Source organism: Meriones unguiculatus, chromosome 9 (genome assembly GCF_030254825.1).
Source record: "Meriones unguiculatus strain TT.TT164.6M chromosome 9, Bangor_MerUng_6.1, whole genome shotgun sequence".
Lineage (NCBI taxonomy): Eukaryota > Metazoa > Chordata > Mammalia > Rodentia > Muridae > Meriones > Meriones unguiculatus.
The window spans coordinates 58,973,068-58,995,901 of record NC_083357.1 but is presented as its reverse complement, the minus strand read 5'-3'; the positions used below and the strand labels follow the sequence as shown (position 1 = coordinate 58,995,901).

At 34.9% G+C, this 22,834-nt stretch overlaps 1 long non-coding RNA gene across 1 annotated transcript in view; it reads left to right on the top strand.

The window, feature by feature from the left end:
• The window catches only part of LOC132656483 (uncharacterized), a 61,523-nt gene extending 50,272 nt beyond the window's left edge, over positions 1-11,251 (top strand). The window contains exon 4 of the long non-coding RNA XR_009594225.1: positions 11,034-11,251. This is a non-coding gene — a long non-coding RNA (uncharacterized LOC132656483). The remainder of the gene's footprint in view (positions 1-11,033) is intronic.
• Positions 11,252-22,834: the final 11,583 nt, after the last annotated feature.

The following is a 22,834-nucleotide window of genomic DNA, read 5'->3' as shown; positions in this document are numbered from 1 at the left end:
GCAAGAGCAAGAAGGACTCTTAACCGAGGAGTCATCTCTTCAGCTCTGATAATGGTATTGGTATTTTTTATTATCAATACTCAGACTTGTTGATCTTATAGTTTTATAGCTTGAAAATAGACATGAGAAGTATTTTTGGTTTTTGCATTAATTTGAGGCTTCTTTGTGAGAAGCTTTTTACGTTTAGCTCTTAAAACTCTAGGAGGTAGGAAAACAGCTAATGTTTTTTTTTTTCTGTATGTGCCGACACATTTGCACAAAGTAAAATTTTTTCTGACTCATTTAAATTTTGAAAAGTTTAGTTGACATTAATATATCTGTAAGAAAACTAGCATACTAAAGTCGTGCTAAATATACAGGTAACTATTTCTATGAATGTAATACTTTAAAATTAACAAAACAAAAGATGCACTTCCATTTACTTGGGCTAATTTTGCATTTCTCCAGAAAACTCAGGCTCAGGTTTCTATTCCTAATGGTGTAAAGGATTAGATGACCCCATTTAAATGAAAGTCAGTACTTCAGATACTTCCTTTCATTATTTCATACATCACATAAGTAACCCAACACCCATATGTTAGATGACCTGATCAGCCATTCAACTCAAATATTGAGAATGTTTTATTTGGGGCTAGAGGATGGTGGGGGGGGGCATTAAAGTAAGTAAATACTGAAAACTTCATTTAACTAGTAGTGAAATGCTACTGGTTGTTTTCTTTCTTTCTTTCTTTCTTTCTTTCTTTTTCTTTTTTTTTAAGTTTTTTTCATATTTTTATCTCTGGAAAGTTTATTTGGAAATATTTGTAAATCCTAATCCTATGAAATTTAGACTTGGGTTTGTTAATAGATCCCAAAGCCAGCTTCAGCCTTCCATCAGTTTTCTGAAAAAGACAGCTCTCCAGTTGATACTGTGTTTTTGAGTACTTGTGTCTATCTTTCTCTTTTATTTATTTTTTAATAACATAGTTTCTCTTAGGGTAGTGATTTCTTGTAAGCTAACCCTTCATGGAGTGTGTGTAAGAGGAGGATGGTGTTTGTTGATGGTGACTTTTTCCCCCTGTTTTCTTGTGCTAGGTATGGAACCCAGAGTCTCATAGGAACTTAGGCAAGCACTTTCCCTCTCTAGCCCTTTATCTGTGGAATGTGAGGTCCTACAGATCGTGGCATAATGTTAATAATGGTAGTGTTTTTAATTCATTTTTTCCAAGCCAAGTAAAGAGATTTCTTTCAAGTTTGCTTTCCAGTTTAAGGTTCTAATAGAAAATTTTTTATTCTTAAGAAATTCAAAACCTCATACTTTTTCCCCCCTTTGCTTTGTCTTTTAATAAATGTTTTTGTTTTTCACATTACATTTTCACTACAGAAACTTAAACTATTATGCCAATTTAAAGTACTCTGGTTAGGAGCACTGGCTGCCACACACTCATAGCCTACTTGCACATATACATTTACAGGAAGATTAAGGACATAATTGATACTTTAAAATCTTTGAGCTCATTGTCCACGTTAAAGAATATTACATCTATTGTTTTCATAATGTAAAGCAGCAAAGATACTAAGATATTGTCCTTATAAGGGATCAAAATATGAAGAAAAATTATTCTCAGTCCTGTCAGTATAATAATGATACAATTACTTCGTAATTCAGGAAACATATTAAATTTGACTACTCTAAGGTGCTATGCTAGTTTTTAAAAGGGCGAACATTTTTACATAGGAAATGTGTCAAGTTATCAATGAAATAGTGGTGATACACAGTCACACCAGTTTTAAAAGTATAATCAGTCATTGGATTCTGAATATAAATGTGAGGGTTAGTACTAGAGAGGGGAATCATTATTGAAGTTAGATATGGCAAGTAATGAAATTTTTTGTTTTTAGTAAAAAATGTAATTGTGTGGTTATCTTACATAATAGATTAGCTGAAAATTTGTGCTATAAAAATTTCTGTGGTATAAACTATTGTCTGTCATGCCACTCCAGAGGAAATTTCACGTATCTTAAATAAGCATGTTCTACCGACAGCACCTAGCCACACACCTGGTCTGGGTAGAAATTTAAATATACAAATATAACAAACTGATGGAACGTGAATTTTTACTTTAACAACACACACTGAGGAATATACCCAGACTATTTGGTGTGATTTTTGTCTTCCTCTTCTGTTCTAAAACTTGACTTTTTAAACCTACTTCCAGCTTTTTAAAAAAATGAGCAAATTGAATATTGAATCGAAATACATATGCTATTGTCAGTAATCACACCTGACTTTTGGTCTAACCTATCAGTTCCTGTGATAGCCAGTAACTTTGCTTTTTGTTTTTGTTGCTGTTAGAGCAAATTTCTTTCAAATATGCTACACAAGCTCATTTTCTAATAGAATTTTAAAATATTTGATAGTATGCACTGCAAGGGGTGCTATCACTTTCACGTATGTAAGTTAGACTAGAGTTTAAAATGTTTGGAGGAAAAAAATATCAAAGGTTTTATAGTGGAATTATTACATATCAAAGAATATAAAACACCCAGCTTTTAACATCCCAATTTTTGTTGCAATGTTTCTTACCCTTAGCTTTGCAATTTATTTTTTGTGCCCTGGGATTTGTTACCCTATCACCAGATCTTAAAACTGGTAGTATTCCCTCCCAAGTTTTTTAGATAGCTTCATAAGGTGGTTCTGCTTCAGAAGTGTGTCCCCAAGGCTTAGGTATTATATTAGTGATAAGTTAAAAATTGCAAGATTGACCCATTATTTTGATGCACTCAAGGTGATGTTATAGTTTAGGCGACATACCTAAAATCTCTTAAATATTTTGTGAAGTACTAAGCTTTATGGAAACAAGATGATTAATATTAGAAGTCATATAACGTATAAAGTAAGTATTTCTAAGTAAAAATGTTAATGGAAACAATAGAGTTGAAGGGGTGAATCAGACAACTTGTGGTTTGCTCAGTCTTTTTAAATTGCTGTTAAATTCTGTTTTCTTACAGAAATATTAATTTCAGGTATTTCAAGATTGCTATGTATTTATATATATGTAGTTAAGTTGGCTTCTTATTATCAAGACATTTAATTTATCTTTTCTGGGGTGTTTGTTTTTGAAACAGGATTTCTTTGTGTAACAGAGCCCTAGCTTTGCTGGACTTGCTTTGTAGACCAGGCTAGCCTTTAATTCATGGAGATCCATTGGCCTCTGCCTCCATAGTGCATTTTATTGTGGCCTGTATTTTTGGCATGAAATCCTAGAAAGAATTGACAAATCTACTATCTTGAAGTTTCATGAGTTTTTTTTTTTCCTTTTTTTTTTTTTTGTTGTTGTTTTTTTTTTTTTTTTTAATGTATGAGTGCTCTATCTACATGTATGCCTGCATGGCAGAAGAAGGTATCAGATCCCATTACAGGTGGTTGTGAGCCATCATGTCGTTGCTGGGAATTGAATTCAGGGCCTCTGAAAGAACAGACAGTGCTGTTACCTGCTGAGCCATCTCTCCATCCCTCCAGTTTTCTTAAGAGAGTTTCAGTTTTAGACTTTTTGTTTAGTCTTTGACTTATTTGAAACAAATTTTTTTATTACATGATAAGGTCTAACTTCATTCTTTTTTGTGTGCTACCTAGTTTTCCTGACACTATTATTCCCCTTTAATGGGTAGCTAGTCTCTTAGCAAATAACTGATTTTGCTATTACATTTCATACCAAATTTTCCATTGAATCTTTTTTTTTTAGTATAGCCCATGCCATTTCTCCATTCCTGTACCTTAGGTCACTTGATGAAACTGTCCTCAAATCTTTGCTTTCAAGTGTGCCAGATTAAAAATATATATATATATATATATATATATATGATTAAATTACTACAATAAAAAGATTTGTCCTTTATCTTTATACAATGGTTATAATTTCAAATTCAGTGGTTTATATTCTGGCCTAAGGACTCTTAATTTTCTTTGTTGGTTTTTGACGTAGTTCAACTTTTACTTATGTTCTTAGAAGAAAAGAAAAAAGTCATTCTGAAAGGTGAAATAAAAGTAGGTAAATTGCCAGGAGTGGTGTCACATGCCTTTAATCCCAGCACTCTGGAGGCAGAGACAGGCAGGTTTCTGTGAGTTGGAGGCAAGCCTAGTCTACAGAGAGTTCCAGGACAGCCAAAAGTTCCACAGTGAGAGCCCATCTAGAAAAAAACAAAACAAAACAAAACAAAAGTGAGAGAACCAACTCCACACGATATCCTTTGACCTCCAAACATTTGCATGATGGTGACATTCACACATACCTAAACACACACACACAGGAAATTGAGGCATGGAAAAATAGTGTTCCTAAAGATGGTATTTCATGCTTGTATTACCAAATGGGTAAACAGGGATTGAGACAGAAGAATTCCAAGTTTTAGACCAACTTGGGCTACATAATAAGAACCTGTCTCAAAGGAATACATTAACAAAAATTCCTGAAAGTTTCAAGATAGGGAGAGGTGGGAGTGAGGACTGAGGAAGTTGCTTAGTGAAGAGTGAGTTTGATCCCTAGATCCTCCATAAAGCCAGATACACATGGTAATATCAAATAAAAGACCCTATCGAACAAGTTAGAAGGTTAGGAAAAATACCTGAGGTTGTCTTCTGACTTCCGCTCGTATACAGTTGTGCATACATATATACATCATAAGTACACATTAGAAAAGAAAGTAGGGCTGGAGAAACAGCTTAGTGGCTACGAGCGCTTTCTGCTCTTGCAGAAGACCCAGCTTCCCTTCCCAGCATCCGCATCAGGCGGCTCACAGCCTCCTATAGCTACAGCTTTAAGGGCTTGGACATCTTACTCGGGGCTTCTCTGCCAGTACGTGGCACACACACAGACTTTGATATATATGCTTGACCAGTTTTTAGAAATTGGACATTTCTTAATATGAGCATGAATGTGGATACTGATTCTGTTTCAAGACTGGCTGTCTTGGCTTAAAAAAAATACAGATTTTGCACATAAAAGATTGACTTGATTTTGAAATCATTAATTTGATATTGAAATAATCATTTAATATGTATATGTACTATACAGGGACAAAGAACAATATATGAGGGAGAGGGGATTGATATGTATGTGTTTGTAACAATGTTTTATGTAGCCCAGTGTGTCCTCATATATATGCTGTGTACCCAAGGATGACCTTGAAATCTTGATCCTCAATGCCCTTACCACCCTAGTGTTGGAATTATAAGGATCAGTTACCATGTCTAGATCAATATGTTAGTTAGTTTTTGATGTTGTTCTTTATAAATTTAGGTCATTTCTAAAGAGAAAACTATGTTTTGTACACTACTGTACCAACTATATAGTGTAACATGGGATAGTGGTTACATAGAGTAGGTATTCAATAAAACTTTTAAGTGACAAACAGCCATATATGTTTGAAGACACGTTTAACACTTAACTCGAGAATAGGTTTGAGGAGAATATCAACTTTCGTGTAGCTGATTGTGCTGGTTAGTTTAGCAACTTACAAGCAGACATCTAGAAAGAGGGACTGTCAGTTGAGGAATTGCCTCCATCAGATTGTCCTGTGGACATGTTTAAGGGTCATTTTCTTGATTAATACTTGATGTGGGAGGGTCCATCTCACTATGGGCAGCATCACCACTGAGCAGATGGTCCTGTGTGGTACAAGAAAGCCAACAGTGCAACAATATGCATCATTTCTCTATGGCTTTTGCTTCAGTTCCTGCCTCCTGGTTCCTAGTTTCAGTTCATGGACATTAGGTTGTGAAATGAAATAAACCTTTTCTTCCCAGGTTGTTTTTATCATGGTGTTTTTCACAACAGTAGAAAACAGATGAGGACACTGCTAATTCAAGTATGTGTTGATCTTAAATAGATGTTTTAAAATGTGTTAAAACTTTATAATAATAGAGAAATGTGTGAAACAATTTTTGCTTATACACAAAATTATTTGCATACATTTTAATAATAGAGAAAAGACAAAACTTAAATGGACTATGACTGTGCTTCCTATAAACAGTTAGAATACAGATGTAAATTCCATTGTATAAATTTGTTTTATAGTAGAAAACGATGTACCTTTAAAGGAATAACCATTTTAATGAGAAACATATAAATGATCACTTATGTTTGAGTAAGTGCATTAATGATTTTATGTTTGAGCTACAGGATTACTATTGTATATCCTTTTAGGAAACCAAATTGACCTGTTATCCTAAGACATTATTATGGGTAATATGTAATATATAATAAATGACACTAAACTCACAATAACCATTCAAATATGGAGATAAATCTTGAGTGTTCACATTTAGATTGGGGGGTATATACTTTTGGGGCTATATTTCGTGTGTATGTATATATAGAATTATATATATTGCATTTAGTACTAAAATACTTCAAAGTGAGTTGCTCTTTTTCTAAGTATTCAGCTAATATAAATTTCTTGAAACTGAGCTCTTGTGTATTTTATATTTTTCTTTTAACATAAAGCCTTATCATATGAGTTGAGCTTTGAAAGGTGTGCTGCTGTCAGTAATGTAAAACCCAACATTTATAACCACATCATATGTTAACTACATTCAGAAGTTTGGCTAGTTAGTCATATTCTTATTAAGTTGGCACAGAAGAACAGCTTTCTTTTCTCATTTTTATGATTACTATAAATTACAGTACTGTATTAAGTATACAGTAGGCTTTTATTAAATTTATGATATGGAAATGCATTTTATTCTACTGAAAGCTTATAAAATTATGCACATACCAGTGTTAGGTTTTTCAAACATGGATTTTATGTATTTTTTTCCTAAAAAAGACTTGTAAATTACTTTTTAGGTGCTATGTGTTTTCAAAAACAAAACCTTGGAGTAAAGTAGCAGCACATAATGGTTTGTGGATTTTGAAAAGGTGCAGGCCATATTGTGCTGCCTCAAAATACAAGGATCTGATCTTCTGAAGAAAATATTTGTCTTTTTGTTCATAGCTCCTATGATAGCAATGTCAGCAGTGCCTTAGCAGCACGTAAATATTGGCGTTAAGATTCTGAAATTATCTCCAGTATTAACTGTGCTGCTGAAGTAAGGTTGGCCATACTCTGCAACCATAATTTAGTATGTATTGATGATACTTGTGTGTTTTCAAGTCTTTCTGATTGCATTAGTGATTTTATGTTTAGTTTGATTCTGTAACAACAATGTTAGTAATAGCTTTCCAAATATTGTCTGTTAAAATAGTAAGTATATAATTGTGGGATGGGAAGGTAGCTCAGTTGGTAGAGTGCTTCTGCCTAGCATGCACAATGCCATGGGCTTCGGCCACAGCACTGCATACTAGGTGCCCACCTGTAATCCCAGCACTGGGGAAGTCGAAGCAGGAGAATCGGGTTTAAGATCATCCTTACTCACAAAGCAAGTTTAAAGGCCTATGTGAAAATCTGTCTCAAATTAAAAGCAAATAATTACTTCTGTGTCCATGAGGAATAGGACTTCTGGATACCCAGATTTATAAATGCCTGAGTCTCCTATGTAAAATAATAATGCTTGTGACCAATGCATATCCTCCTTTATACTCATCTCTACATTGCTTTTAATGTGTGATGTAATGTTAGTTGTATTACGTTAGTCCTGTAATGGCAAGAAAAAGCTGTACAAATTCAGTATATACGCAATCCCCCCAAATTTGTTGTTGTTGTTGTTGTTATTATTATTATTATTATTTTGGTTTGGTTTTTTGAGACAGGATCTCACTATGTAGACCAGGCTGGCCTGGAACTCACAGATGTCTGACTGCCTCTGTCTCCCAAGTGCTATAACAAAGTATGTGCCGCCACTCCTGGCCTCTCAAATGTTTTGAATCTGTGTTTGGTTGAGTACACAGATAGAGCATCTGTAACAGATAATTATAACTCTTAAATATCTTTCAAGAGTTTCTTAAAAACTACAGCCATAGAATATGTGCCTAGTATAGCTGAGTCTTGATTTCTCTGTTCAGCATATTCATACAAAAATATTTTTGAAAGAGTTTAGGAAGTATAATAAAATTTTATTTTAATATTTTTATATTCTATATCAATTTGAACTCAGATTATTACTTACAATAGAAACATATTCATTTTTCTTTTTATTTGATATTTTTAGATATTTTATCTCAGAGTATAAGTTATTACAGATTTTGAGCAGAATTTAGAATGTAATCATTTGTATAATGTGTTAAAATACTTCATTTTAAATGAAGTAAAAAAATCATTAAGATGTATAAGTTGAATTTCTAAACTTTAAATGTATAAGAATCCTTAGAGTAACTGACCTTTTCATTGGATAACTGAGGAAACAATCAAAATTTGCTACAGATGGCATATAAGAATATTAATCCTGTGTCTTCTACCTTAATAATCTATTTTTTTTTGTTTTTACTAAAATGCTTGAATTTTTAGCAGAAAAAATTTCAATAAGGTCAAAAGTAATAAAGGACTTCTATGCCTTAGAAGAGTTAATATTTAACTCCAGATTAAAGACAACTTATAGTTTAGCTATTAATTGTGTAAATGTAGTCAGAATATTTATTACAGTTCAAAGGAACTGTTCTTTTTACCATCCTATATTCCTTAGTTGAAGTGTTTTAAGTCAATATTTTTGTTTGTTTGTTTTTGCTTTTTTTAAGATAGGGTGTTTATGTATAGCCTTTGCTGTCCCTGACTTGCTTTTAAACCAAGCTGGCCTCAGACTCACAGATCCACCTGCCTCTGCTTCCCTAAGTGCTGGAATTACAGGCATACGCTACCATACTGGGCTAAATCATTTATTTTTAAATGTTCAGGACAATACAGGTATCTCAAAATAATGTTCACTAACTCTGTTGTTAGTTCTGGAAAGAACCTATACCTTTTCAGATTAAATGTTCTTAATGAATTCTACCCAATATCATGTGTTGTGGTACTCCAAAAATACTTCAGAGTTACTTTTCAGGGATTATGTTCAAAGGAAATCAATTTTAATCTAAAGGTAAAAATTAATTAATTTAATTATAATACCCATTTTTAGGAGCAATCACTTTTTTTCTGGTGGGGCTGTCCATAACTAAAGTAGCAAAAGATTATATATTGTGGCTAAAATTTAAATGCTTGTTTTTCCACGAGAATGATACTGGTTCTTTTACAAGTCATTGTGGGCCATTGAGGTAAAGTTTGCTGCACAAGTATGGCAATCGGAATTTGAGAAGTTTGATCCTTAGAACCTACTTAAAGGTAATATGAGAGAACCAACTCCACAAAATTATTCCCTCATCTCCATATAAATCATAATAGAAATAAGATGAAGTTTTGTTTTTATCACTGTGCTTAGCCTTTTTCTTTGTTTTACTCATTATATAAAAGACAATTGTGAAATAATTACAAATGCATATTTTATTTTTGTTTTATTAAAACATGCTTTGTATTTATTGAATGAATTTATAATTTGTCCAATACACTGTCTAATATTTTTCATAACAGCCCTAAAATTAGATATGTATGTATAATCATAAGAGTGTCTGGCTAAGATTTTTTTAAATTTCTTTCCTCCTAGCAAGAAAAAGGACCCTGCATTTTACATTTGCCAGTGCATTTTTATGGATATATTTCAGATGTAAAGGACTGTTTGCAGCTAGTATATTTATATTAAAACTTTAATTCTGTTTTCAGTGCTAAAAATGATTAAGTGAAATTTTAAGTAATATAGATAGAAAGAAAATATGTTCTATTAAAAAGTGTTAGAAAGGCCTAGTAACACATCCCTATAAGGCCAGCATTTAAAAAGTGAAGGCAAGAGGATCATCAGAAGTTGAAAGTCACCCTCTGCTCCAGCGTAAGCAACAAACCAACGAGAACCAGAGAAATTGTAGTGTAATCAGACTAGGTTGTAACTTGGTGATAGAGTCTGTGCTGTTTGTTTGATTCTTGACCCTTCTAGGGGAAGAGGAAAAAACCTTGTGATGGTCTGGATGAGAATGGTTTCCACAGACTCCTATGTTTGAATACTTAGTCCTTACTTAGTGGGGCATGGGAGGGGATATGTCACTAGGAGGGCTGGCTGTAAGGTCCAGAAGCCCATTGCTAGTCAGCTCCTCTGGGTGCTGCCTACAGATAAGAATGCCAGCTGTCACTTACTGCTTAGGTGCCATGCCACTCTGCATGCTGCCTTGATGGACAGAGACTCGACTCTCTGTGAAATTGTAAACCCCAAATTAAGCTTTCTTTGGAACTCTTTTTTTTTTTTTTTTTAATAAGTTGTCTTGGTCATGATCTTCACAGCAATTGAAAATTCACCAAGATTACTTTCTTTGTACATAAGTTCGTTCCTATTTTATAGAGAAGAAAAAGCCCATTTATACTAAAATATACATTTAAGTATATATTTTAAATATATTTTCAGTGACTTGGAAATCTAGAGTTAATTTCAATCTTTGTGACTAATTTTGAAATATAAATAGCTAGTAGCAAAATTAAAGTCCTTCCTATTTATATTAATATTAATTTGGTTATTTTTCAAAGAAATAATAACATGGATGTTCTTTTGTGCTCTTAGGTTTTACAGTTTTATTTTACACACAGTTTTACAAGTTAACATTCTAACTAAAATTAGTTTGCTTTTGTTCTTTCATTATTTAGAGGAACATTACTATCCCTTCATGGAAAACGTTTTTTTCTGAGTGTTATTTCTCATTAAATACAGTTCAAAGGGGGGGGGAAAACAATGTCCTTATTGTTTCTAAGTAGATAATGTTTCTAGCAAATATTTAGACATGCTACTTAGAATCTTGGAGAAAAAATGAAAGGCTACCATCAATATGTCCTATCTACCAGCAAGCTGAAGTTTGGAATGTGTTCATTCTTAATACCTTGAACCCTTTAATAACACAGTTTATTCCCCCACAAGAAACTTAAGGGGTTGTGTTCTTACTGTGCACGCTTACGAAATATACTCCAGGCGTGCCACTTCCTCTATTCCTCTTTCATTTGTTTTCTCTTTTTGTTTTGCTTTGATTTGTTATTTGATTTTTTTTTAGTGTGTGAGGATTGAACCCAGGACCTCAAAAAGTACTACTAAAACATAGACCAATACCAAAGAAGAATATTGAAGCTACTTCTGTGCTAAATGTTCCTCGGCCTTAACTTATTAATGAATGTGTCCTATAGATCTTCCTTAATGAGTTTTTTTTTCCCTTCTCCCCACCCTCATTTACCTTTGGTGATTCTATTAAAAAATACCTTTGAAAAACCATAATTTGCGTACTTCATTTTGTATTATAATATTTAAGAATGTTTATATGTAAAATTTCCATGTGCAGTATTTAAAATGCAATTTAAGTGTGACTCAATGAAATCTAGTATTCTGGAATATAAGTGAAAATTGAATTTATTTCTTTAAAGAAATTGTGGGTTTTAAAAATTAAAGATTTTATACCCATTTTTATCTTTTCTGTTGGTATGAAAATGTTAAGTATTTGTCAAATAGCATTAACATTCTATGTAAAGCCAGATGTGGTTCCCAGCTCTAATTAAACAAACAAACAAACAAAAAAAAAACAACAAAAAACAAATAGCCAGGCATGAGCCAGGTGCCGTGGCACACGCCTGTAATTCCAGCACTTGGGGAGGGAGAAGCAGGCAGCTCTCTGTGAATTTGAGGCCAGTCTGGTCTACAAAGGGAGTCCAGGACAGCCAAGGGTACAAAGAGGAAACCTTGTCTTGAAAAACAAAATCAAAAACACCAGGCATGGAGACACGCACCTTTAATCTCAGCACTCAAAACAGAGGCAAGTGAATCTCTGAGTTCAAGGCCAGCCTGGGCAACATTTCAGTGCTGAAGATCATCACAAAACAGATAAGTCCCTAGCTTTCATGCCATTTACACTACTTGTGGAGAGTGGATTAATACTGGGATGAAAAAATTTGTAGTTTTATTTTGTGGGAAAATGAAGTATGCAAGATAGGAGTGGCATATTTACTGATATTTGGAAGTATGCCTACAAATACAGTTTTCAAAGTATGTTTGGGGCATGTGTCCTACAGGTAACATTTGAATAGTAAAAATGAGAGCAAACCATATAAGGTATCCAGGAGAAAGACCTCTGAGTAGTTGTAATAAGAAATATAAAGATTCTGAAGGAACAACAGAGTATGTTTAGTAGACAAAACAGTGAGTTAAAATTAATAGTATTTAAATGTAAAAATTGGGGCTGGTGAGATAACTCTGCTGGTAAAGATTCCTGCAAAGTTAAGCCTGATGAAATGAGTTCAGTCCCCAGGATCTACATGATAGAATGAACTCTCACACAACTTGAATCTGGCCACATTCAAGCTGTGGCATGTGTATGCCCTGCCACATATACACAAAATAAAACTTTTAATACATATTTAGAAATCCGGTGTTAGAAAGTTTTTAGTTCAATATAAAGTTCTGTCTTAGTACTTTTAAGATAACCTAGACAATTGTGTGTGTTCCTTAGCCTGTTTGCTTTTGAGATGGAAGAGAATATTTTTATTCTGACTCAAGAGCCTCCATCCAAGACCATTAAGAAAACAGGGGGAAACTGTTTAAGTAAGTGATTAAAAGTTTTTATTAATAGTACTTTGTTGGTTCTCAATTGTTTTCTTCTTGATCAGTTTAGTGAGTCAAAATAAGTGGTTCCAGGAAACATTAAATTTGTTCATGTCTGCCGTCAGGGTTCCTCTGCTCTTAGCATTGTTGATGTAGTTAAGGGCTTAGTTACTTCTCACCTCTTTGAGGAGCATCTCAACCAAGTATTTATTTGCATCTTTTTTAGTCTAAAAATTTTATCATCTGCAGTGTAAACCATTGATTTAATTTTCTAAAAACACTGCTCTTTCGTACAGAATAAAATTCAAAGTCTGTAAGTCTGGTCATGACCTTGTGTCTACATAAGTTGTTCTTTCATTCAGATAATTAATCCTAAGCTTTTTAAAGTGCCCCTCCCCCTGAAACACACACACACACATTATTATGTTTGGGCATGAGTACCACAGCACCCATGTTGACATCAGGGGACAAACTTTGTGGCATCAGTTCTCTCCTTCAGTGTTCCAGAGTTCCAGGAGCTGGGTGTAGTGGTATATGCTTATAATCCCAGCACTCAGCAGAGGCAGGCAGAATCTGTGAGTTTGAAGCCAGCATGGTTACAAAGTGAGTCCAGGACAACCAATGGTACATAGAGAAACCCTGACTGGAAAAACCAAAAGAGACGAGTTCTAGGGATCAAACTCAGGTTACCAAGGTTTTGTAGCAAGTGCCTTTGCTAGATATGCCATCTTACTGGTCCCCGCTCTCTGGTCTCTCATGTGTGCCAAGTATTTCTTTGGCAGAGTGCTGTTAAATATTTCGCCCATGGGCTAACCAAATTGCCATCTGTATGTGTGCTGGGTTTGTTTTGTGTTTGAGATGGGAAGCTCCCTTATCCAAATAGTTCTCTAAATTCCTGTCCTCCAGAGTTGGCCTCTAAGTAAACAGATAGAATCATAGGAAAGTGCCACTTTGCTTAACTTCATATAGTTTTTAAGTCTTTTTCATTTTTCTAATGCATCTGAAGGATATTACATTTTCTATCAATAAATTTCTCCTTTATTTACATATTAATCTTTTAAAGACACTAGCAATATAAATGAAATTTTAAACTTTAAGATACAAAATTAAGACATTCAGAACTCCAAAGCACTAAACATTAAATTCTAACATTTTAACAAGAAAGCTAATGTTTATTTCTCATATAGTTATTTGTCAACCAGCTACAGTAGTGGAGTTTTAGAATTTTTAGCTTAGTAAATAAATAAACTCAAGTGATTATTTATTGTCTTACAATGGATCAATTTAAAGCATTTGTGAAGTGTCTATCAAAAGTTACTATGCACTGCAACTGTTTAAAATGTAAATGAATGAGTGAACAAATTATAAGTAAATTAAGGTTATGAAATACTATAAATAGATTTCATTAGTTTTATCACTGGTTTACTGTTGATAAATTTTATTAAGGATGAACAGGATCTTGTTTTCTTCATTATAAATAGTATATATTTGGTTTTTGAAAGGGAGAGAGAAATTCTTGATTTTTAAAAATCATTTGAAGCATTAATTTACCAAAAAAAGGAGTGGAACTGTGGAGGAATTTTATGAATAGTAATTAAGAATTAACTCACCAGAACTGGTCATATTTTAAAATTAGATAATTCTAAAATTAGCATCAGTTATTTTTTTTGCTCTAAGTTTGCAAAGCAAAATTGAATAAAATGTCAGTAAATGTTGAATTCGTTCTTTTAAAGTAGTGTGTGAATGTGGTGTGTATGTGTGTGTACACTTGCATGCATGCATGCATACATACAGAGCACACAAGTCAGAGTCTTTGGATTCCCTGGAGCAGGAGTTACAGGCACAGGAGCTGCCTGACATGGGTATTAGGAACTGATCTCTAATCCTCTGCAAAAGCATTAACAACTTAAGCACTTAAGCCCCACTTTTTGAATTCTTAATCGAGAGATTCCACTATCATTCATTCTTGTAGCCTTCAAAACCTCAAAAGTTATTAAAGAAAAATGGTAGGTAAATCTGTTGTTTTGAAAACCATTAATAAGGTAAATAAATCAAATTCTATTTTGAGAGTCAGGGACCTGTTCTCTTTAGCTGTGGCTGGCCCAGAACTCACTATGTAGACAAGGCTGGCCTTGAATTTTAAAAATCTACCTGCCTTTGACACCCAAATGCTAGGATTAGAGGCATATAACCACCTTGCCTAGCTAAATTTGGATTAGTTTTTATTTGTAAATACTTGTTAATGCAGTAAAACTGATTCATTATGCAGTAAAATTTAGGATTCATTAGCCTTGTGCAACAGAGCAAGAAACTATCTCAAAAATAGAAAACCCAAAATAAAAGCAATAAGCTTTGTGTTCTTCTAGATGATTGGACTCCTTTTGTTAGTTTTTCATTTTGTTTGTTTCCATAACAGGGTTTTTCTGTGTAGCCTTGTCTCTCTTGGACTCATTTTGTAGATCAGGCTGGCCTCAACTCACAGGGATCTGCCTGCCTCTGCCTCTCAGAGTGCCGGGACCACAGTTGTGTGCCACTGTACCCAGCTCGTAGTTTTTTGTTTTTTGCTGTTTTTTTTTTTCCCTTAGATTTCATTTTTATATAATGTGTGCTTGCTCACATGCACATCTGTCTACCACCTGTCTATTTCGTGCCCAGGAGTTTAGAAGGTATGGGATTCCCTGGCACTGGAGTTATGAGCAGTTGTGAGCCATATGTGGGTTCTGGGAACCAAACCTGGGTCTTCTCAAGAACAGCATGTGCTCTTAACTGCTGAGCTGTCTCTCCAGCCCCGGTATTGTTTTTTTGTTTTTTTTGTTTTTTTTTTTTGCCAGAGCTCAAACCTAGAGCTTCAGACATGCTTGGTAAGTTCTCAAGTTACACACTATCCTTTTTAGCTTCAGCTGATAGAAACAAGATTTACCTGTGAGTTAATAGTATAATAGTATGGAAAACATAAAAAAAGGTGAAATTATCCTAAATATTTTAAGTTTAAGAAAGAGGAGGCTAGAGAGATGGCTCCGAGGTTAAGAGCACTGGCTGCACTTCCAGAGATCCAGTGTTCAATTCCCAGCAACCACATGGTGCCTCATAGCCATCTGTATTGAGATCTGGTGCCGCCTTCTGGTGTGCAGGCAGAATACTATATACATAATAAATAAATCTTTTTTAACATAAATATTCTGAAAAATATAGAAAGGTAAAGTGTGTTTATAGTTTTATAAATTGATACATTGGCCAAAATTTGGGATGCACATTTTTAATCCTAGCACTTGAAAGGCTTTAGCAGGAAGAGCTCAAGTTTGAGATCAGAATTAAGTCCTGAAAAAAAAAAATCAGTAACTTGTTCTTTCTAGAAAGTGCTGTGTTGATGTACCTCAGGGACTTTGTGATGATTTTAAATACAGTAACTTGTTCTCCCTAGAAGTTCTGTGTTGGTATAAATCCAGAAAAAAATTGCAATGGCTTTAAATATTTGTTGTCAGGTCTAAAAGAGATTGAGGGCAAATGACTAACTGTGGTGTCTACTAGATTACTAAAGAGTATGCTAGCCTCCAAGCTCTCAGCATAGAAAATACCTGTTCTAGAACCTATGCTGGCATACTGGGCTCCCCAGCTTGTCTCATCCTACCCCTACCCTAAACTTCTCTAAGTCATAGGCTTCCCTTTCCCCATCTTTTCATTCCTATATAACCATGCCATCTAGGCCATGCACTTTTTTTTGGCTCTCAGTCCTCTCTTGCTCTGCTTTCCCATGACCAAGCTCATTCTGTTGGCAGTGCTTTCTCTCCCTGATCTTCTAGACATTCCTGGCTATACTCTCCTTCAAAATCTACAATAAAAACCCTCTCCTCACCTGGTGGTGGCCCATTCCTTTAATTCCAGGAGGTAGGTGGAAGCAAACTCCAGAACAACTAATGTTATTACACAGAAAACCCTGTTTTGAACCCCCCCTACTCCCCCCCCCAAAAAAAAACCCTCTCCTCAGCCATACCTGGGCTCAATCATGTTCTCATTTCATACACTTGATTTCTGTCTAGTTGAATTGATGGTTTGAACTTGAATTCTTGATTCTGAAAAACTAGCAGAAAAATTCTTCATTTACACAAATTAAGCTATTGCTGATAAACTTTTGTCTTCATAAGCCATGTGACTAGAAGTCTTTCTCTAAGGCTAATGTAGAATATGAGTGTGAACCAACTATTTATTGAACAAAAGGGGGAAGAACATGAAATACTCAGATATCTTAAGGAATAGCCAGAGGAACTAAAAGGCTATCTGGGGGAACAAATGGGGTTCGTTTATTGCACTGAAGGGCAAAAGTGAGGTAAGTAAGCTTCTGGGAGGCAAATAAACTCTAAAAGCTTATCTACCAACTATGGAGTATGCATATAGTAATGACTATTTCATAAGGACTTTAGAATTGATGAGAAAGGAAAAGCACATTTTAAAGGCATCTTTTGAAATGAGAAATGTGACACAGCTTGGACATCAAAATTCCCAAAAATGTAATCTGCTGTTTCAGGGACCAAATTCAGGTCTTCACGTATTACCCACTTTTTATTGTAATAGAAATAAGAAAGATAATACTTTAGATTAAACTTGACATTTTAAAAATGCCTTTAAAGATAAGCTTATATGTAGCACTCTCAAGCACACGTCATAACTACTACATAGTGGTGCTTAGTGTCCCACTGCTTAGATTCTTGTGGGTCAGGTCCCCCAGCAGCATACTCTTCCTCTAGAAAAAAGTATCCGCAATATTCATGTGCTACTTAAAGTCAGAATTGGTAATTTCTAGATAATAAAGTATATCAGTTTTATCCCACTTGACTACAATACATCTCTTTGGGAGCTCATCATTTTCTAAGATACAACACTTGTCATTAATGATCTAAACAGCACATACAAACACCGAGTAATACTCTTGAGTACTTCCTGTCAGTTTCTAGAACTGCTTACTTGCTGGTTTCATTCTGCCTTTCACAGTAAATCTAGGCACTAAAGGTCGTACTAGACAGCCAAGGCTGCGCAGAGAACCCTATCACAATATATATATATATATATATAAGTATATATATATATATAAGTATATATATATATATATATATATATATATATATATATACTTCTTGATAGTAAAGAAGGACATCAAAATAAACAAGAGTGGATGGGCATAATACAGTATAAGTTATTTGTGTGCAAAGCAGAGATTTGTTCCCTAGCACTAAAACATGTATTTTGTGGGGAAAAGTTTGCTGAAAAAGAAATACCTGTTAGCTTGTTAACTTTTCCAGGGAAATAACAATGTAAACAAGTTAAACTTTTCTATCCTAGAGTTCAAGGTGGTCTTAAAAATTGGCTGTGCTGCTGGTTAGCTGTAAAGTTTAACCAAATTTGAGAAGTAGACTCTGTTATGTCCTGAAATTTTTAGTCCTGGATATGAGTCAACTTCCAAAAAACACATTTTTTAAATATTTAGTATAACATGATGCAAGCCAAAAGGACAACTTAAAGATACATAGAAAATTCTGTGTTAACATGCAATTCTGGAATTTTATGTTTAACTCGGCCATTATACAAAATTTCATTTGTTTACTTTTCCTTAACAAACAGAAAAATGATCTGTACTGTACCTTGGAGAGTAGCATAAATATTAATAGTGCATACTTGTAATCCCAGTACTCTGGGACTGAGGTAAGGAGAGCAATTGTGATTCATTCATTCATTTATTTTTACAGCCTAACAGTATTCTGTTTCAAAAATTAAACATAAAATATTTAGTTTCGTCAGTATGGAAGTGTACAGTACAGTCAACTGAAGTTAACATTCAGTATTCAACCTTCAGTTGTCTAATGTATTAGTAGAAACCTTGGTATTTCATTGCATCATCTTAAACTATTTTATGTCTAAGAAAAAATTAAAAACAAAAAATAAAAATTTTATGACTAAGATCTTATCATAAATCCTTATAAAGTATAATACATGTGTAGAAAATTTTAAGAATTGTACTGACAGAGTCCTGTAAACCCAGTATTTGATCACGTTTGTTTTAAAAGATTGTCTAATATGTAGTCCCTGTTTCCCTGAAGCCCAGTGGTCTGTTTTGTCTTTGCCTCCTGCATGCTGGGATTAAAGGTGTACACCACCACACTTGGCAATCTCGACCTTTTTAAAAAGGAGAGTATAAGCTGGGAATTGTAGTTCTCTTTAAGGTGCTTGACTAGCATTCAAGAAGCTGGAGTTTTTCGATCCTTAGAACTCATAAGCTGGGCCTAGTGGTACATAGCGCTTCTCACACAGCACTTGAGAAGTGCAATCAGAAGGCTCCATTTTATAGTCATGGTCATCCTCATTAATGTATCTAGTTTGAAGCCTGAGATACATGTGATCCTGTCTCCCTAACCCCTTCCCATTTGGGGTTGAAGGTTCAACTTGAAGAATTCAACTCCTTTAAGCAGAAATCCACGGTTTCAAACTAATCAAAATTGTATTATTTTCACAACTCATCTGAAAAATGTTCAATAAAGATTTCAACTTACAAGCCATTTCATTTAAAATGTATTGGTTGTGAACTCTGAAGTTGCTTCAACCAAAGGGGTTGGATTATCAAGAATCACTATTGTTGATGACCTATATGGCCAGCTACTTAATAGTTTAAGATCACAGTGCTTGCATGGGTCAAGGTCAAGGCAGAACTTAACACAACTTTGTTTAAAAAAAAAATGCCCCTGAGATCTGATTTAGTGGTAGAGGACTTAGTACGTCTACACCCACTGTACCACTAAATAATAGAATTACTACTGTACTGGGTTTGGGGGGGAATTTGTTTTTTGAGAGAAATTTTCTGTGTAACTGGCTGTCCTGGAGCTCACTCTAGACCAGGCTGGCTTCGAACTCCTAGATCTCCATCTGCCTCTGCCTCCAAAGTGCTGGGATTAAAGTTGTGCACCACTACCTCCTAGCCACCGTCATTTCTATTGAAACTAGTATTCCAGATGTGTGCATCTCTTCAGGAGTCCAGATGTGATTAGAAAACAGGTACAAACAGACAAAAAAAATTTAAACAGCTTTAACAAGTGGTTGAAAGTTGCAGGCCTAGTGGCATCAACGTATCATCTTAGCTTCATGGAAGGATAAGGCACAAGGATTAGGAATTCAAGACCAGCTTGGCTAACTTAGTGTCATTAGGGTGTCATTGCTGTGAAGTGACAACATGACCACAGCATCTTTTATAAAGGAAAAGATTAAATTTGGGGCTGGATTACAGCTTCAAAGGTTTAGTCCATTATCATTTTGGCAAGAACCATGGTAGCATGCAGGCAAACAGGGTGCTGGAGAAAGAGCTTTTGATCCTTAGACATCAGGAGACTGTTGCTCTGAGCTGAGCTTGAGCATAAGAGGCCTCAAAACCCACTCCCACAGTTAACACTAACAAGGCCACTCCATATGGGCCAAGTGTTCATACACATGATTCTTTGGGGGTCGTTCCTATTCAAACCACCATATTTAAAAATTTTAAGCTTTTTCAAAATGAAACACTTCCAGGTTAAATGTTTAAGGACCATTATTGCTATAACCACAGAAAAAGAATTGCACTGCTGATGCAATTCTTTTAAGTGGCTAAAATAAACTTCTAGATGCCTGTCAGAACATTTTCATAAGCCAAATCAGACCAAAAAAACTTTCACAGATTTAAAAGTGGGGCTGGAGGAATGTCTCTGTAAAGATCTGAGTTCAGGAGGCTGGAGAGAGCTCAGCAGTTTAGAGCACTGGTGGTTCTTCCAAAGGTCCTGAGTTCAATTCCCAGCAATCACATGGTGGCTCACAGCCATCTATAGTGAGATCTGGTGCCCTCTTCTGGTATGCAGGTGTATATGCAGACAGAAGAGTGTATACATAATAAGTAAAAAGAACCGAGTTCAGTTATCAGCATCTACACCACGGAGCTCACAACCACCTATAATTCCCATTTCTGGCCTTTAAGCACCTGTCCACACAACCATAAAGCCACATATGCATACACATAATTTAAAAAAAGAAAGATTGTTTTGAAACAAGGTTTCATTGTGCTGGAGACCCTGCTCACAGAGAACTCTCCCTCTGCCTCCTAAGTGCTAGGATGTGCCACAATGACCTGTAAAAATAAATATTTTAACAAGTAGGGGCCAGTGCAATGACTTAGAGGACAATGTAACTTTCTGCCATGCCCAATGACCTGAGTTCTCATCCCAGAATCCATGTAGTAGAAAAAGAGAACTGACTTCCAAATTGTCCTCTGACCTCCACATATATACCCGTGGCATATGCACATACACAAACATAAGGCAAAGAAAATGACCAATTGTGCAACATTTTGTTTCTGGTAGAACATTTAAGTTATATATTTTTTTTTTTTGCATATGTGTTTTGGTTTTTTGAGACAAGAATTGAACATAGGTGAGATTGATCCTCCTACCTCTATCTCCCAAGTGTTAAGAAAATTATTTTTGTAATGGGATAAGAATTTGTTTTTATTTGTAATTATAGCTTTTATGTAATACATTTTTGGTATTATAAGACATTTACGTCACCACCAGGGTTCCTTATTCTGTTCTACTTGTCTACATAAAGACTCACATGTTTCAGATGTCACATTTATTAAAAAACAAAACCTGAATTCTTAGGGTCAAATAATATAGTATTTACACCTATATAATATACAATGGAGGGATTGCTGGGAGTCAACTCCAGGACATCAGGTATACTAGGAAAATATACCTAGCTATACCCGCATCCCTTAATTAATTTTTTTTAGAAAGCCTTTTCCTGTCGGTTTATGTTTGATATTAAAAGTGTTTGATATTAAAAGTGTTTGACTAATTTAGCCAAAAGTGTCAAGTATCAAACCAACAAATAATTTCTGTAGCAAAGCAATTTCTATCTTTGCTTTATGGCTTGTTCTCTAGATGTGAATTTTGAAAGCATGGATACCACATACCTCTTTCCCACAAAAAGGTAGGGGTTGAGAGTGGAAAATTAACCAAATTACTTAGAGCATGTGACAAAAGAAATAAAACTGGAAAAAGAAAGACATTGTACAAAACCATGTCTGGCAATAGCACACTTGGTAGACAAAGTACCACATGAGATGACCCCTCAGTACAAAACTAATTTGAAGTACTTATAGGGAGATTAGACAGTTGCCAGTAGAAATGTCTTCGGGGCTAGGGCTGTGGCTCATTTGGTAAAATGTCTGCCTAACATAGACAAAACCCTAAGTTCAAGCACTAGTACATAAAAAATTGGGTGTGTTGACACATGCCTATAATTCTGGCACTTGAAAGGTAGGGTTGGGAGGATGAGAAGTTCTGTTTGTTTGACATTAAAATGGACTATAGGAGATCCTATCAGGAAAGAGAGAGAATGAAAGTAATCATGGGGCACAGTGATACCTGTTTGTAGCCCTAGCCATGGGGAGGCTGAGGGAGGAGGAGCACAGTTTGAAGCCTATCTGAGCTACATAGCCCAATGTCCAAAAATGTAACCTATTTCAAAGTAAAAAATAAGCTGTGGAACACATGATAAGATTAAAGTAAAAGCACATGCTTTTACTCTGGTACATGATGGTAGTATTGCTGAAGGTTAACAAGCTCACAAAGAACCATCTGAAAGAATGTGATCTCCCATTTTACAGTATTACATTTGAACTGATATTTAGGCATGTAGTTAAAAGATGCTTTGATTGCCAGGTGATGGTGGCACACACCTTTAATTTCAGCACTTGGGAAGCATTGGCTATGAGTTGGAGACCAGCCTGGTCTATAGAGTGAGTTCCAGGACAGCCAGGGCTACACAGAGGAACCCTGTCATTAAAAAACAACAAAACAGAAAAAGCCACTAAAATGTTTTGATTAAAAGTCATTGACTTTACCGAACTAAAAATTAAGGATAATAAGACAAATTTGGCTGTAGTTCACATAAAACCAGTAAGAGCAAACAAGTTCACTGAAGCTCTTTAATATAAGGACAATGAATCCTTTCCATTAAGTGAGGTTTATAGCGCTAAAGAGATGGCTCAGAGGTTTAGAGCACTTGTTGCTCTTACAGAGGACCAGGGTTCAGTTCCTCACACCAACATAGTGGCTCACAACCTGTAACTTCAGTTCCAAGGAATGAGATGGATGCCCTCCTGACCTCTAAAAGTTACCAGCCAAGCATGTGATGAACACACAAAAATGCAGGGAAAACCCTCAAAAAATTTTTTTTTTAATCAATAAAATTTGAAAC